Source organism: Somniosus microcephalus, chromosome 4 (genome assembly GCF_052327205.1).
Source record: "Somniosus microcephalus isolate GS21.2 chromosome 4, FLI_Smic_1.0, whole genome shotgun sequence".
NCBI lineage: Eukaryota > Metazoa > Chordata > Chondrichthyes > Squaliformes > Somniosidae > Somniosus > Somniosus microcephalus.
In genome coordinates, this window is record NC_140990.1 from 173,533,700 (window position 1) to 173,546,253 (window position 12,554).

The 12,554-nt window shown below is 47.5% G+C and overlaps 1 protein-coding gene across 2 annotated transcripts in view; it reads right to left on the bottom strand.

The window, feature by feature from the left end:
* LOC147119992 (partitioning defective 3 homolog B-like) overlaps positions 1 to 12,554 on the bottom strand; it is a 1,739,115-nt gene that overhangs the window by 1,590,870 nt on the left and 135,691 nt on the right. The window lies entirely within an intron of this gene.

A 12,554-nucleotide genomic window follows, 5' to 3' on the forward strand; every position in this document is an offset into this window, starting at 1 on the left:
GGGGCACCCACTGGGCGTAGTAGGAGAAAAACCCCAGGCATCTCTTCAGTGCTTTTTGGCAGTGGGGAAGGGGTAGCTCCATTAGGGGGCGCATTCTGTCGGGGTCGGGCCCGATGACTCCGTTCTCCACCACGCAGCCGAGGATGGCCAGGCGCTTGGTGTGAAACATACATTTTTCCTTATTGTACGTTAGGTTCAGCCGTTGGGCCGTACGGAGGAAATTTGCTAGATTAACGTCGTGGTCCTGCTGGTCGTGGCCGCAGATGGTGACGTTATCCAAATAGGGGAAGGTTGCCCGCAGCGCGTTCTGGTCAACCATTCGGTCCATCTCCCTTTGGAAGACCGAAACCCCGTTGGTGACGCCGAAGGGGACCCTAAGGAAGTGGTAGAGGCGGCCGTTTGCCTCGAAGGCAGTATACTGGCGGTCCTCATGGCGGATGGGCAGCTGGTGGTACGCTGACTTAAGGTCGATGGTGGAGAATACTTTGTATTGCGCAATCTGATTGACCATATCAGATATGCGAGGGAGGGGGTACGCGTCCAGCTGGGTGTACCGGTTTATGGTTTGGCTGTAGTCGATTACCATGCGGCGTTTTGCAGTGGTTTTAACGACTACAACCTGGGCTCGCCAGGGGCTAGTGCTACCTTCGATAATGCCCTCCTTCAAGAGCCGCTCCACCTCAGAGCTGATAAAAGCTCTGTCCCCGGCACTGTACCGCCTGCTTTTGGTAGCGATGGGTTTACAGTCGCGGGTGAGGTTAGCGAACAGGGGAGGGGGGGGGACTTTTAATGTGGAAAGGCTGCAGGTGGTTTGCAGCGGGCGATTTAAAAGTTGTTGGTTGCAGACTGTGAGTGGGGGGAGGGGTCCACCGTATGCTAGTGTGACACTCTTAAGGTGGCACTGAAAATCCAACCCTAGCAGGACGGCAGCGCAAAGACGGGGCAGGACTAGCAGTTTAAATTTTTGATATTCAGTGCCCCCTACTGACAGGGTCACCACACAGTAGCCGCTGATGTCCATTGACTGGGACTTGGACGCCATAGAAATGCGATGGTGCGTTGGCAGAATCGTGAGGGAGTGGCTACGTACCGTGTCGGGGTGGACGAAACTCTCTGTGCTCCCGCTGTCGATCAGGCAACTGGTGGCGCGGCCGTTTACCGCGATATCCATCATGGAGCTGGATAGATGGTGAGGGAGGGCTTGATCCAGCGTCACGGAGGCCAGTATGTGGCTTAGTGAGTCACTATAGTCATCCGCCGAGACGGTGGTCGGTTCCGGTGACGAAATGGCAGTTGAGTGCGTTGGATACGATGGCGGCGGATGCCATGCGGCCGGGGGTACACAAAATGGCGGATAAGATGGCTGCTCCCACGGCCCGCACGCTGCGCTGCTGGCTGGCTTCCCCTTGCAGGCGTTAGCGTAATGGCCTTTCTTCCCGCAGCCCGAGCAGGTAGCTGTCTTAGCTGGGCAGTGCGCTCTGGGATGTTTTAACTGGCCACAGAAATAGCATTTTTGGGCCTGGTTACTGGGCATCGAAGCAGTTCTTACCGGAGGCTGCTGTCTCGGTTGGGTCGCTGCAGCGGTTGGTGCCGGGGGCGGCGGTCCCGTGTCCCACGGTTTCGATTGCCATGTCTCGGCGCCGTTACGGGGGTATGCCTCGAGGTTTCGGTGGGCCTCCTCTAACGAGAGCGCAAGGGCAATGGCCGTCTTCAGGTCGGGTTCCTTGCTTTCTAGCAGTCTCTGCCGGGTGTGGTCTGACTGGAGGCCCCTGACGAAGGCATCACAGGCGAGTCCCTGCGCGTGCTCCACAGCCGTTACCGCTTTACAATCGCAGTCTCTGCAGAGTGCCAGTAGCGCCCGTGCAAATGCCCCTACCGATTCTCCCGGTTGCTGCCTGCGGGATCCCAAGAGGTGTCGGGCGTAAATTGTGTTCACTGGGCGCGTATATTGCCCTTTTAGTAGCTCGAGGGCCGCCACGTACGTATTAGAGTCCCGGATTAGCATATATACTTGATGGCTCACCTGGGCGGTCAAAATTTTCAGTTTGTGATCCTCCTCTGTAACCTGTGAGATTGCGAGGAAGGATTCAAAGCAGCTCAGCCAGTGTTCAAACTTGGCTGATGCACCCACATCTTGAGGGTCGAGGTCCAGGCGTGGTGGTCTGAGGGCTCTCAGCAATGTCTGCTGTATCCGTTGCTGTTGTTGCTCCTCAGGTGTCGCCATTTAACTTTTAGCTAATAAAATTGATACGCTTATCAATTACTTCATAAAAGGTGATGAGTCGAAGAAGAGATGATGAGTCGAAAGAAGAGATGAATAAGGCTTTTATTAGCTAAGAAGAGACCATGCTTCTTCGTGAGTGACTGAACAAGTCTGAACGAAACCCACACAGTGGTGGGTGGAGTCAGCTGAGGCATGCCTCCATACACAGCGCCACCCAGAGGTGGCAATATACAATACAGTGGTTTACCACAGAGATTTAACAGAAGTGTTCAAAATTATGAAGTTATCTGATAGATTAGACAGGGAGAAACTGTTTCCACGAGCAGGAGGGTCAGTAACCAGATTAAAGATCATTGGCAAAAATGCCAAGCGGGAGACAAGGAGAAATTTATTTTTATGAAGCGAGTAATGAGGATCTTGAATGCAGATTCAATAATAACTTTCAAAAAGGAAATGGATATATACTTAAAAAGGAGAAACTGTCAGGGCTACAGGGAAAGAGGGAGTGGGACTAATTAGATAGCTCTTTCAAAGAGCCGGCACATGCGTGACAGGCCGAATGGCCTCCTTCTTTGCTGTATGTATTTATGATTCTATAATGTCCTTGGAACACCACAAACCAGGAATCCAAACCAGAAAGGAAGCAAAAAGAAAATACTGCAGATGCTGGAATTCTGAAATAAAAACAGAAAATGCTGGAGATACTCAGCAGGTCAGGCAGCGTCTGTGAAGAGAGAAACAGAGTTAACGTTTCAGGTCGATGACCTTTCATCAGAACTGGAAAAAAGCAGGAAATGGAACAGATTTTTAAGCAAGTGTAGGAGCTGGGAAAGGGGGGGGGGGGGGGGGGGGGAGGGGATGGAAGAACAAAAAGGAAGGTCTGTGATAGGATAGAAGGCAGGAGAGGTTAAGAGACATTAAGAGATATTCAAGGCAAAAGGAGATGGTAATGGGACAGATAAGAAACAAAGGATGGCTCTAGATGAAGTGTAAATTGCGCTGGCAGAATGAAAGACAGCTGCCATGTGGGAGAGAAGAACAGAAGGCACAAACAAAAAAAGTGTGGATAAAAAATGATAGGAGCCGAAATTGTTGAACTCTATGTTGAGTCCAGAAGGCTTTAAAGTGCTTAATCGAAAGATGAGGTGCTGTTCCTCGAGCTTACGCCGAGCTTCAGTGGAACAATGCAAGAGGCCGAGGACGGTGAGGTCTGAGTGGGAGTGGAGTAGAGAATTAAAGTGACAGGCGACCGGAAGCTCAGGGTCCCCCTTATGGACTGAACGGAGGTGTTTCGCAAAGCGGTCACCTAATCTGCGTTTGGTCTCCCAATGTAGAGGAGACCGCATCGTGAGCAGCGAATACAGTATACTAAATTGCAAGAAGTACAAGTAAACCATTGTTTCACCTGGAAGGGGTGTTTGGGGCCCTGGACAGTGGGAAGGGGGGAAGTATAAGGGCATGTGTTGCATCTCCTGCGCTTGCACGGGAAGGTGGCGAGCAAAGGGGAAGGGGTGTTGGGGGTGATAGAGGAGTGGACCAGGGTGTCGCGGAGGGAGCGGTCCCTTCGGAATGCTGAAAGGGGAGGTGAGGGGAAGATGGGTTTGGTGGTGGGATCACGCTGGAGGTGGCTGAAATGGCGGAGGATGATCCATTGAATGTGAAGGCTGGTGGGGTGAAAGGTGAGGACAAGGGGAACCCTATCGTGGTTCCGGGAGGGAGGGGCAGGGGTGAGGGCAGAAGTGCGGGAGGTAGAACGGACACGGTCAAGGGCCGTGTCAACCACAGTAGAGGGGAATCCTCGGTTGAGGAAAAAGGAAGACATGTCAGAAGCTCTGGTATGGAAGGTGACATCGTCAGATCAGATGCGGCGGAGACAGAGAAACTGGGAGAATGGAATAGAGTCCTTACAGGAGGCAGGGTGGGAGTAAGCGTAGTCCAGGTAGCTGTGGGAGTCAGTGGGCTTGTAGTGAATGTTTGTCAATAACCTATCCCCAGAGATGGAGGCGGAGAAGTCGAAGAAGGGAAGGGAAGAGTCGGAGATGGACCATATGAAGGTGAGGGAAGGGTGGAAATTGGAAACAAAGTGAATGAAATTTTCTAGTTTAGGGCGAGAGCAGGAAACAGCACCAATACAGTCATCAATGTACTGGAAAAAGAGGTGAGGGAGGGGACCCGAGTAGGACTGGAACAAAGAATGTTCCACATATCCCACAAAAAGGCAGGCATAGCTAGGGCCCATGTGGGTTCCCATAGCAACACCTTTGATTTGGAGGAAAGGAAGCAACCCAGCTTATTCATTGTTCATTTTACGGTCACACAGAATAACTTCATATATAGTGAAATTCAGCAACAATCACACCCTAAACTGGATATCTAACCTTCGCCTTTTGTCAATTCTCCAAAGTTAAGATTTGGCTAGAAAGTTAATGTCATAAATGGTAATATTGTCCATTCCTGCTACAATGTTGTCCAAAAGTTCCTACTATTGTCTTCCTTAGTACTGCAGTTCCTACCATATTATTCGGTATATTGATAGCAGAACATGTATTGTACTATTCATTTATTTTCTGCTCCCACCATTTTCCCATTAACCTGACCCTTCATTGATAATTCATTTTCTCCTGACCCACAAAGTGACTCCACATAGGTCAGCGCCCAAATACAATGCACCACAATCTTTCCCCTAGTTCTTAAAAAGAGAGCGATTGGTGCAGTGATATTAGTGCAGTGACCTAAACAAACACTGTCCAAACTGATTATGGCTGTACAAACTGTAAAATTTTCATCCAATCTCTCCCAACAGCTGGAAGAATCCTACATTAAATGAATCTAGTCAGTGTTAAAACTTAATTGCTTAATTACTCGTGGGCACGAGTCCCCAGCACAAAACTGCACATAATTCAGCATCAACAGGCAGCAGCATTTAGAAAGGCAACAAGGCCAGATGGCGAGAGAGATGGAAATATCACACTAATGCAATCAGGGATGCTCTCTTGAAATTCATGTTGAGGGGTATTGATGGGGACGAGTGAAGGGACTCTTACCACACCCAACCTATGCTATGCAGGGTCCATTTGTTACAGTGAACATAGCCCAGCTTTGATGATCACAAATGCAGCCAAAAAGCAAATGACTCACTTCAATAAATGACTCGTGTTCCTATATTATTCATTTGTTCTGGCAAGATTGAGAACTTGTAGGCAAGTAGTTTACACGCAATTACACACAGTTAACCTCCAACATATATATCGGCTAGTCTTGTGCATCCTCGATTTCCTTCACTCCCCCACTCAGCTGCCTAGACCCTAAGCTCTGGAATTCCCTCACTAAACCACTCTTCCTCTCTATCTATCTCCTTCTTGAAGTCGCTCCTTAAAACCCATTGCTTTGGCCATGCTTTTGGTCACCTATCCTAATATCCCCCTATGTGGCTTGGTGTCAAATTTTGACTGATAACGCTGCCATAGAGACGTTTTAATGCTTTATATAAATGCAAGTTGTTGTAGCTAGAGTCAACATGGTGGAAAAGCAGCAATCACTCCCAACATGTCCCCAAAAATATTACTTCCCAGTCTGCAATCTAGCTACAAAACCAGAAGTTGGCATCTGATAGATAGCTCCTCAAGGAGTCTTGGCACATGCAATTTATTGCTGCACAATTAATATTATTCTACAGAAGATGATGGCACCACTGTGGGCTTAGAAATACAGCAAATTAATTGCTATGAAAACAAAAATTAACTACAGTTGGCTGTTAATGGCTGACACTGCAAAAATATTTCAGTAAAACATTTCAAACTGAAGACCAACTAAAATGACTGATGGTCCATCATGGGCACTCTCATCTTTGCGAAAGACAGATTAATGTCACGAGCACCATTTTGGGCCATTATTACAATTTCGGGCTTTACAGAAATTTCTTCGTCTCATGGCTCCTGTAAACTGATCTACACAGAATTTACAGCACAGGCGACAGGCCACTCAACCCAACTGGTCTATGCCGGTGTTTATGCTTCACACGAGCCTCCTCCCACCCCTCTTCATCTCACCCTATCAACATATCCTTCTGTTCCTTTCTAACTCATGCACTTATCCAGCATCCCCTGAAATGCATCTTTGCTGTTCACCTCAACTATTGCATGTGGTAGCGAGTTCCACATTCTAACCATTCTCTGGGTAAAGTTTCTCCTAAATTCCTTATTGGATTTATTAGTGACTCTCTTATATTTATCACCTTCCCCACAAGTGAAAACACCTTTCTACATCTATACTATCAAACCCCTTCATAATTTTTTTAAAATTCATTCATCGATGCGGGCATCGCTGACAAGGCCAGCATTTGTTGCCCATCCCTAATTGCCATCGAGAAGGTGGTGGTGAGCCGCCTTCTTGAACCGCTGCAGTCTGTGAGGTGAAGGTACTCCCACAGTGCTGTTAGGGAGGGAGTTCCAGGATTTTGATCCAGCGGCGATATATATCAAAGTCAGGATGGTGTGTGACTTAGAGGGGTATTCCCTTGCTCTGGTCCTTGTCCTTCTAGGTGATGGAGGTCGCAGGTTTGGGAGGTGCTGTCGAAGAAGCCTTGGCGAGTTGCTGCAGCCACGGTGTGCCGGTGGTGGAGAGAGTGAATGTTTAATGTGATGGATGGGGTACCAATCCAGCAGGCTTCTTTTTTTGGATGGTGTCGAGCTTCTTGAGTGTTGTTGGAGCTGCACCCATCCAGACAAGTGGAAAGTATTCTATCGCACTCCTGACTTGTGCCTTGTAGATGCTGGAATGGCTTTGGGAAGTCAGGAACAATGTTCCCCCTAATTTGTGGGGGGAGCGTGGCTACTTTAAGGGGCTGCGAGGCCCATTCACCATTTCCCGCACGCACAAACTTTAACATTGGAAAAGCCGGTCCCAGGCTGTGCGGGACTGGCAAACAGCCGCGCAGGTTAGAAGGAATGTTGGTCAGGTGAGTCATGCGCCGCAGAATACCCAGCCTCTGACCTGCTCTTGTTACCACAGTATTTATGTGACTGGTTCAGCTGAGTTTATGGTCAATGATGACCCCCAGGATATTGATGATGGGGGATTTGGTGATGGTAATCTCGTTGAAGGTCATGGGGAGGCGGTTAGACTCTCTCTTGTTGGAGATGGACATTGCTTGGTGCGACTGTTACCAGCCGCTCATCAGCCCAAGATTGAATGTTGTCTAGGTCTTGCTGCATGCAGGCATGGACTGCTTCATTATCTGAGGAGTTCACTTTACACTGTGTAGTCATCAGCGAACATCCCCACTTCTGACCTTATGATGGCGGGAAGGTCATTAATGAAGCAGCTGAAGATGGTTGGGCTTAGGACACTGCCCTGAGGAACTCTTGCAGCGATGTCCTGGGGCTGAGATGATTGGCCTCCAACAACCACAACCATCTTCCTTTGTGCTAGGCATAACTCCAACCAGTGGAGAGTTGTCCCCCAATTTCCATCGACTTCAATTTAACTAGGTCTCCTTGATGCCACACACTGTCAAATGCTGCCTTAATGTCAAGGGCAGTCACTCTCACCTCACCTCTGGAATTCAGCTCCTTTGTCCATGTTTGGACCAAGGCTGTAATGAGGTCTGGAGCAGAGTGGCCCTGGTAGAACCCAAACTGAGCACTGGTGAGCAGGTTATTGGTGAGTAGTGCCGCTTGATAGCACTGTCGACAACACCGTCCATCACTTTGCTGATGATTGAGAGTAGACTGATGGGGCGGTAATTGGCCGGATTGGATTTGTCCTGCTTTTTGTGGACAGGACATACCTGGGCAATTTTCCACTTTGTCGGGTAGATGCCAGTGTTATAGCTGTACTGGAACAGCTTGGCTAGAGGCTAGTTCTAGAGTACAAGTCTTCAACACTACAGCCGGGTTGTTGTCGGGGCCCATAGCCTTTGCTGTATCCAGTGTGCACAGCCATTTCTTGATATCACATGGAGTGAATCGAATTGGCTGAAGACTGGCTTCTGTGATGGTGGGGACCTTAGGAGGAGGCCGAGATGGATCATCCACTCAGCACTTTTGGCTGAAGATGGTTGCAAACGCTTTAGCCTTGCCTTTTGCACTCGTGCTGGGCTCCACCATCATTGAGGACGGGGATGTTATGAGCCTCCTCCTATAGTTAGTTGTTTAATTATCCACCACCATTCACGAATGGACTGTGGCAGTACTGCAGAGCTTTGATCTGATCTACTGGTTGTGGGATCGCTTAGCACTATCTATAGCATGCAGCTTTCGCTGTTTAGCATGCATGTAGTCCTGTGTTGCAGCTTCCCCATGTTTGTACCTCATTTTTAGGTACGCCTGGTGCTGCTCCTGGCATGCTCTTCTATAGTCCTCATTGAACCAGGGTTGGTCACCTGGCTTGATGGTAATGGTAGAGTGAGGGATATGCCAGGCCATGAGATTACAGATTGTGGTGGAATACAATTCTGCTGCAGCTGATGGCCCACAGTGCCTCATGGATGCCCAGTTTTTAGCTGCTAGATCTGTTCTGAATCTATCCCATTTAGCACAGTGGTAATGCCACACAATACAATGGAGGGTGTCCTCAGTGTGAAGATGGGACTTCGTCGCCACAAGGAATGTGTGGTGGTCACTGCTACCAATACTGTCATGAACAGATGCATCTGCAATAGTAGATTGGTGAGAATGAGGTCAAATCATTTTTTCCCCTCATGTTGGTTCTCTCACCATCTGCCACAGGCCCAGTCTGGTAGCTATGTCCTTCAGGACTCGGCCAGCTCAGTCAGTAGTGGTGCTTGGTGACGGACATTTAAGTCCCCACCCAGAGTACATTCTGTGTCCTTGTTACTCTCAGTACTTCTTCCAAGTGGTGCTCAACATGGAGGAGTACTGATTCATCAGCGGAGGGAGGGCAGTAGGTGGTAATCAGCAGGAGGTTTCCTTGCCCATGTTTGACCTGCTGCCATGAGACTTCCATGAGGTCCAGCATCAATGTTGAAGACTCCCAGGGCCACTCTTCCCTCTCTCCACTCTTTCCCACTCCCCTCCCCAACTGTATACCACTGTGCCGCCATTTCCGATGGGTCTGTCCTGTCCGTGGGACAGGACATACCCAGGGATAGTGATGAAGGAGTCTGGGACGTGGGCTGCTCCCTACAATCGAGAAGATGTCCTTTTTGTATACTCTGACCACACATAAAACTTAGGATTAATAGCTTTTTTTGGGGGGGCACCTATAAATGGAGTTATTCCACAGGGAGTACATTTACCATTAGTCTGGTGACAAAGTTCAGGTGGGCCCTCTGGTCTGGAAGAAGTCAGAAAAGCAAAGAAGAACTTGCATTTAGGTACCATCTCATCACATCCTTAGGCCATTCCAAAAGTTCCATAACTAATAGATTTGGTGTGGTCACCGTTATTATGTAGGCAATTGTTGAAGTCAATCAGCACACAGCAAGGTCCCACAAGCAGCAATGAGTTAAGTGACCAGCAGTTGAGGGATAAATATTGGCCAGGACACTAAGAGAACTCCCCTGCTCTTCTTCCGATCGCGCAATTGACTCTTTTACATATACCCAAGGGGACCAAAAGGGCCTCAGATTAATGCTTCATCTGAAAGATGACACGTGACAGTGCAGCACTCCCTCAGTACTGCAGCACTCCCTCAGTACTGCAGTGAAGTTGAGCCTAAGTCTCTGTAGTGGGGCTTGAACCCACAACCTTATGGCTCAGAGGTGAGAGTGCTACCACTGAGCCAGGGCTGAGAAACGGCCCAGTTCAAGCATCCCAAGCATTGGGAACAATATGGAAGGTATGCCCAAGGACTCTAAAAGGAGGGCAAGCTAAAGTTCTTTTAGCTACTGGAAGATGGACTAGGTGAGCTTTTAGTTTATTGTCCCTAAAATTAACCATGGGTTCATTATGCTTTAACTTATTTCAGCAATATATACCAAGCACAATGGAAAATCAGCATGGCCTCGGAGTGTGATTTGATCAATTTGACTGGTTGGGTTCGTACTATTTGCTGATTATTCACTGGTAGCTTTTTGGTGCATACTGGCTGTTAATCAGTAGCATTTTCCTATCTGGGTAATGATCACGACTGAAACCGTATGTGATCATCCAGTGTTGTCACAGGGATTTCAGTGAAGTGTAATGGTCAGCATGTAGATTTTCATACTTTCTGCACTTACTTGTACAGTAGAACAAACTGGAGATGCTTTTATATTGGGATTAGTGGTGTGCCAATGCTGCTGCTTATAAAAACAACCTTGTATTTATATAGCGCCTTTAATGTAGTAAAACGTCCCAAGGCACTTGGGTCTCATGCTGGTAGCAGAAAGCCCCAAGTAAAGTTGCTGGATTACCCAAAATCCAGTTGCCAAAAGGAACGACGCAAAGCCAATATAAAAGCAGCTTTGTTATTGTCTGGAGACAGCATTTTCAGCTATATAACTAGTTACTAAAGTTGGTTGTCCTACAAGCAATTTGAGGTGATGAATTAAGTGCATTGCATGGAATAAAAAGTATATCGCTTTAGTGCAATTTTTCCACATGGCTTATGGGCATCCAAGTGCTAAATAAGCCTAATGATAACACAGTCATCTGCCTACACTTATCCATTCAATCTTCACTCTCAGTTATAAACAGTTGTTCATCCATTGGCCCAGAAATTCAGGTCTCCATGGGTGAGTACGCATGGGGTACTCACCCGTAAGCCCAATGGAAGTGCCGGTTTTCTGTATGCACTGCGCATGCGCGGGAAACAGGCACTTCAGTTCCCCTGAAAGAAGGGGTCAGAGGTCGAACGCGTGCGCAGGAGATGTAGCGCGTGTGCATCGAACTTACGTTTTTTTTGCAGGTTTTCCCGGGAGGGTAAGTCTCCAGAAGGTAGACATTTAAAAAGCAGTCGCAAGGCCTGCTTTTTACAAGGTAAGTGGTGAATGAATTAAAATTAAAAAAAAATTTCCACAGGTTTATTATTTTTAAATACTTTAAAGAAAGGTAAGTTTATGGTTAGCCCCATTAGAAAATAAAATTATTATTTTCAAAAATTTAAATTATTGTTTAAAATAGTTATTTCATGTAATTTATAGTTAATTTAAAAAATGTGATTTAAAAAAAAATTATTTGAAGATTTAGTGATGTTTTGGGGCTTATAGTATTTATAAGTTTGACAGCCCTTCCTGTCAAACTTATGAATGAAGCATTCCCTGCTCTGATTGGCTCTCCGTGGCCCACGTGATCCCAGGGGACGCATCGAAGTAACTGCGCCCCTGGGATACGCAAGCACTGCGCGCCGGCAGTTGGAGCAGGCCCAGGATCGCAATTCCATGCGGGCCCACAGCTCAACGGCTGGTGCGCTAGGTAAGTGCAGGTCGGGGGCTTGCACCCGTGGGAAGCCCCCGACCCGAATTTCTGGGCCATTATCATTTTTTAAACAACAGAAAATGCTGGACAAACTCAGCAGGCCAGGCAACATCCGTGGAGAGAAATTAGATTCGACGTTTCGGGTCGAAACCCTTCTTCAAAACTGGAAAGGAAATGAAATAGATCGAAAGGAGGGCTGGGGAGGGAACAAAAGAAGTGAATAGACATTAAGAGGTATTCAAAACGAGACGAGATGGTGATAGGACTAGTAAAGAGACAAAAGACAGCTCAGATTAGATGTGAAATGTACTGTCAGAATGAGAGACAGCTGCCATGTAAAAAAAGAGGAAAAGGGGGGCGGGGGGAGGGAAAACCCAAAACAAAGGGGTGGGGAAAAAAAATATATAAGTAACAATGTAATAGGGGCCGAGATTATGATCTGAAATTGTTGAACTCGATATTGAGTCCGGAAGGCTGCAAAGTGCCTAATCGGAAGATGAGGTGCTGTTCCTCGAGTTTTAACACAGTTTTAAAACAGTTAGCTCACATAGCGGGAAGTACTTTTGGTGCAAGTTTTTCCCTCCACGACTGCTGCTCCAGGGAAGAAGCAAGTTATTTTTTTTTAATTTTAATCTCTAGCTTCACTTGAGACTTGCTGATTTCATGGTCACGTCCGATGATGCGGTGCTCACAGTTTAAATTGAATAACCACTTCATATCCGCGCTATCCCGGCCTTTCGGCTTGGTCTATGTTCGCTCTTTCTTGCCTCCTGGAAGTGCGTGCACAATTCCATTAGCCGATCACTGCAACTTACCACTTGAGTTTGAAAATCACCTCCATCTATTTTCTCTGAACCACCTCCATCGCATCAACATCCTTTTGAAACCAAGGCGTCCAAATAGCAATATTCCCAATCAATGAAGTATAAAAGGTTTTCTCTCACCTTCACTTCGTCATCCTCGCCAAAAAA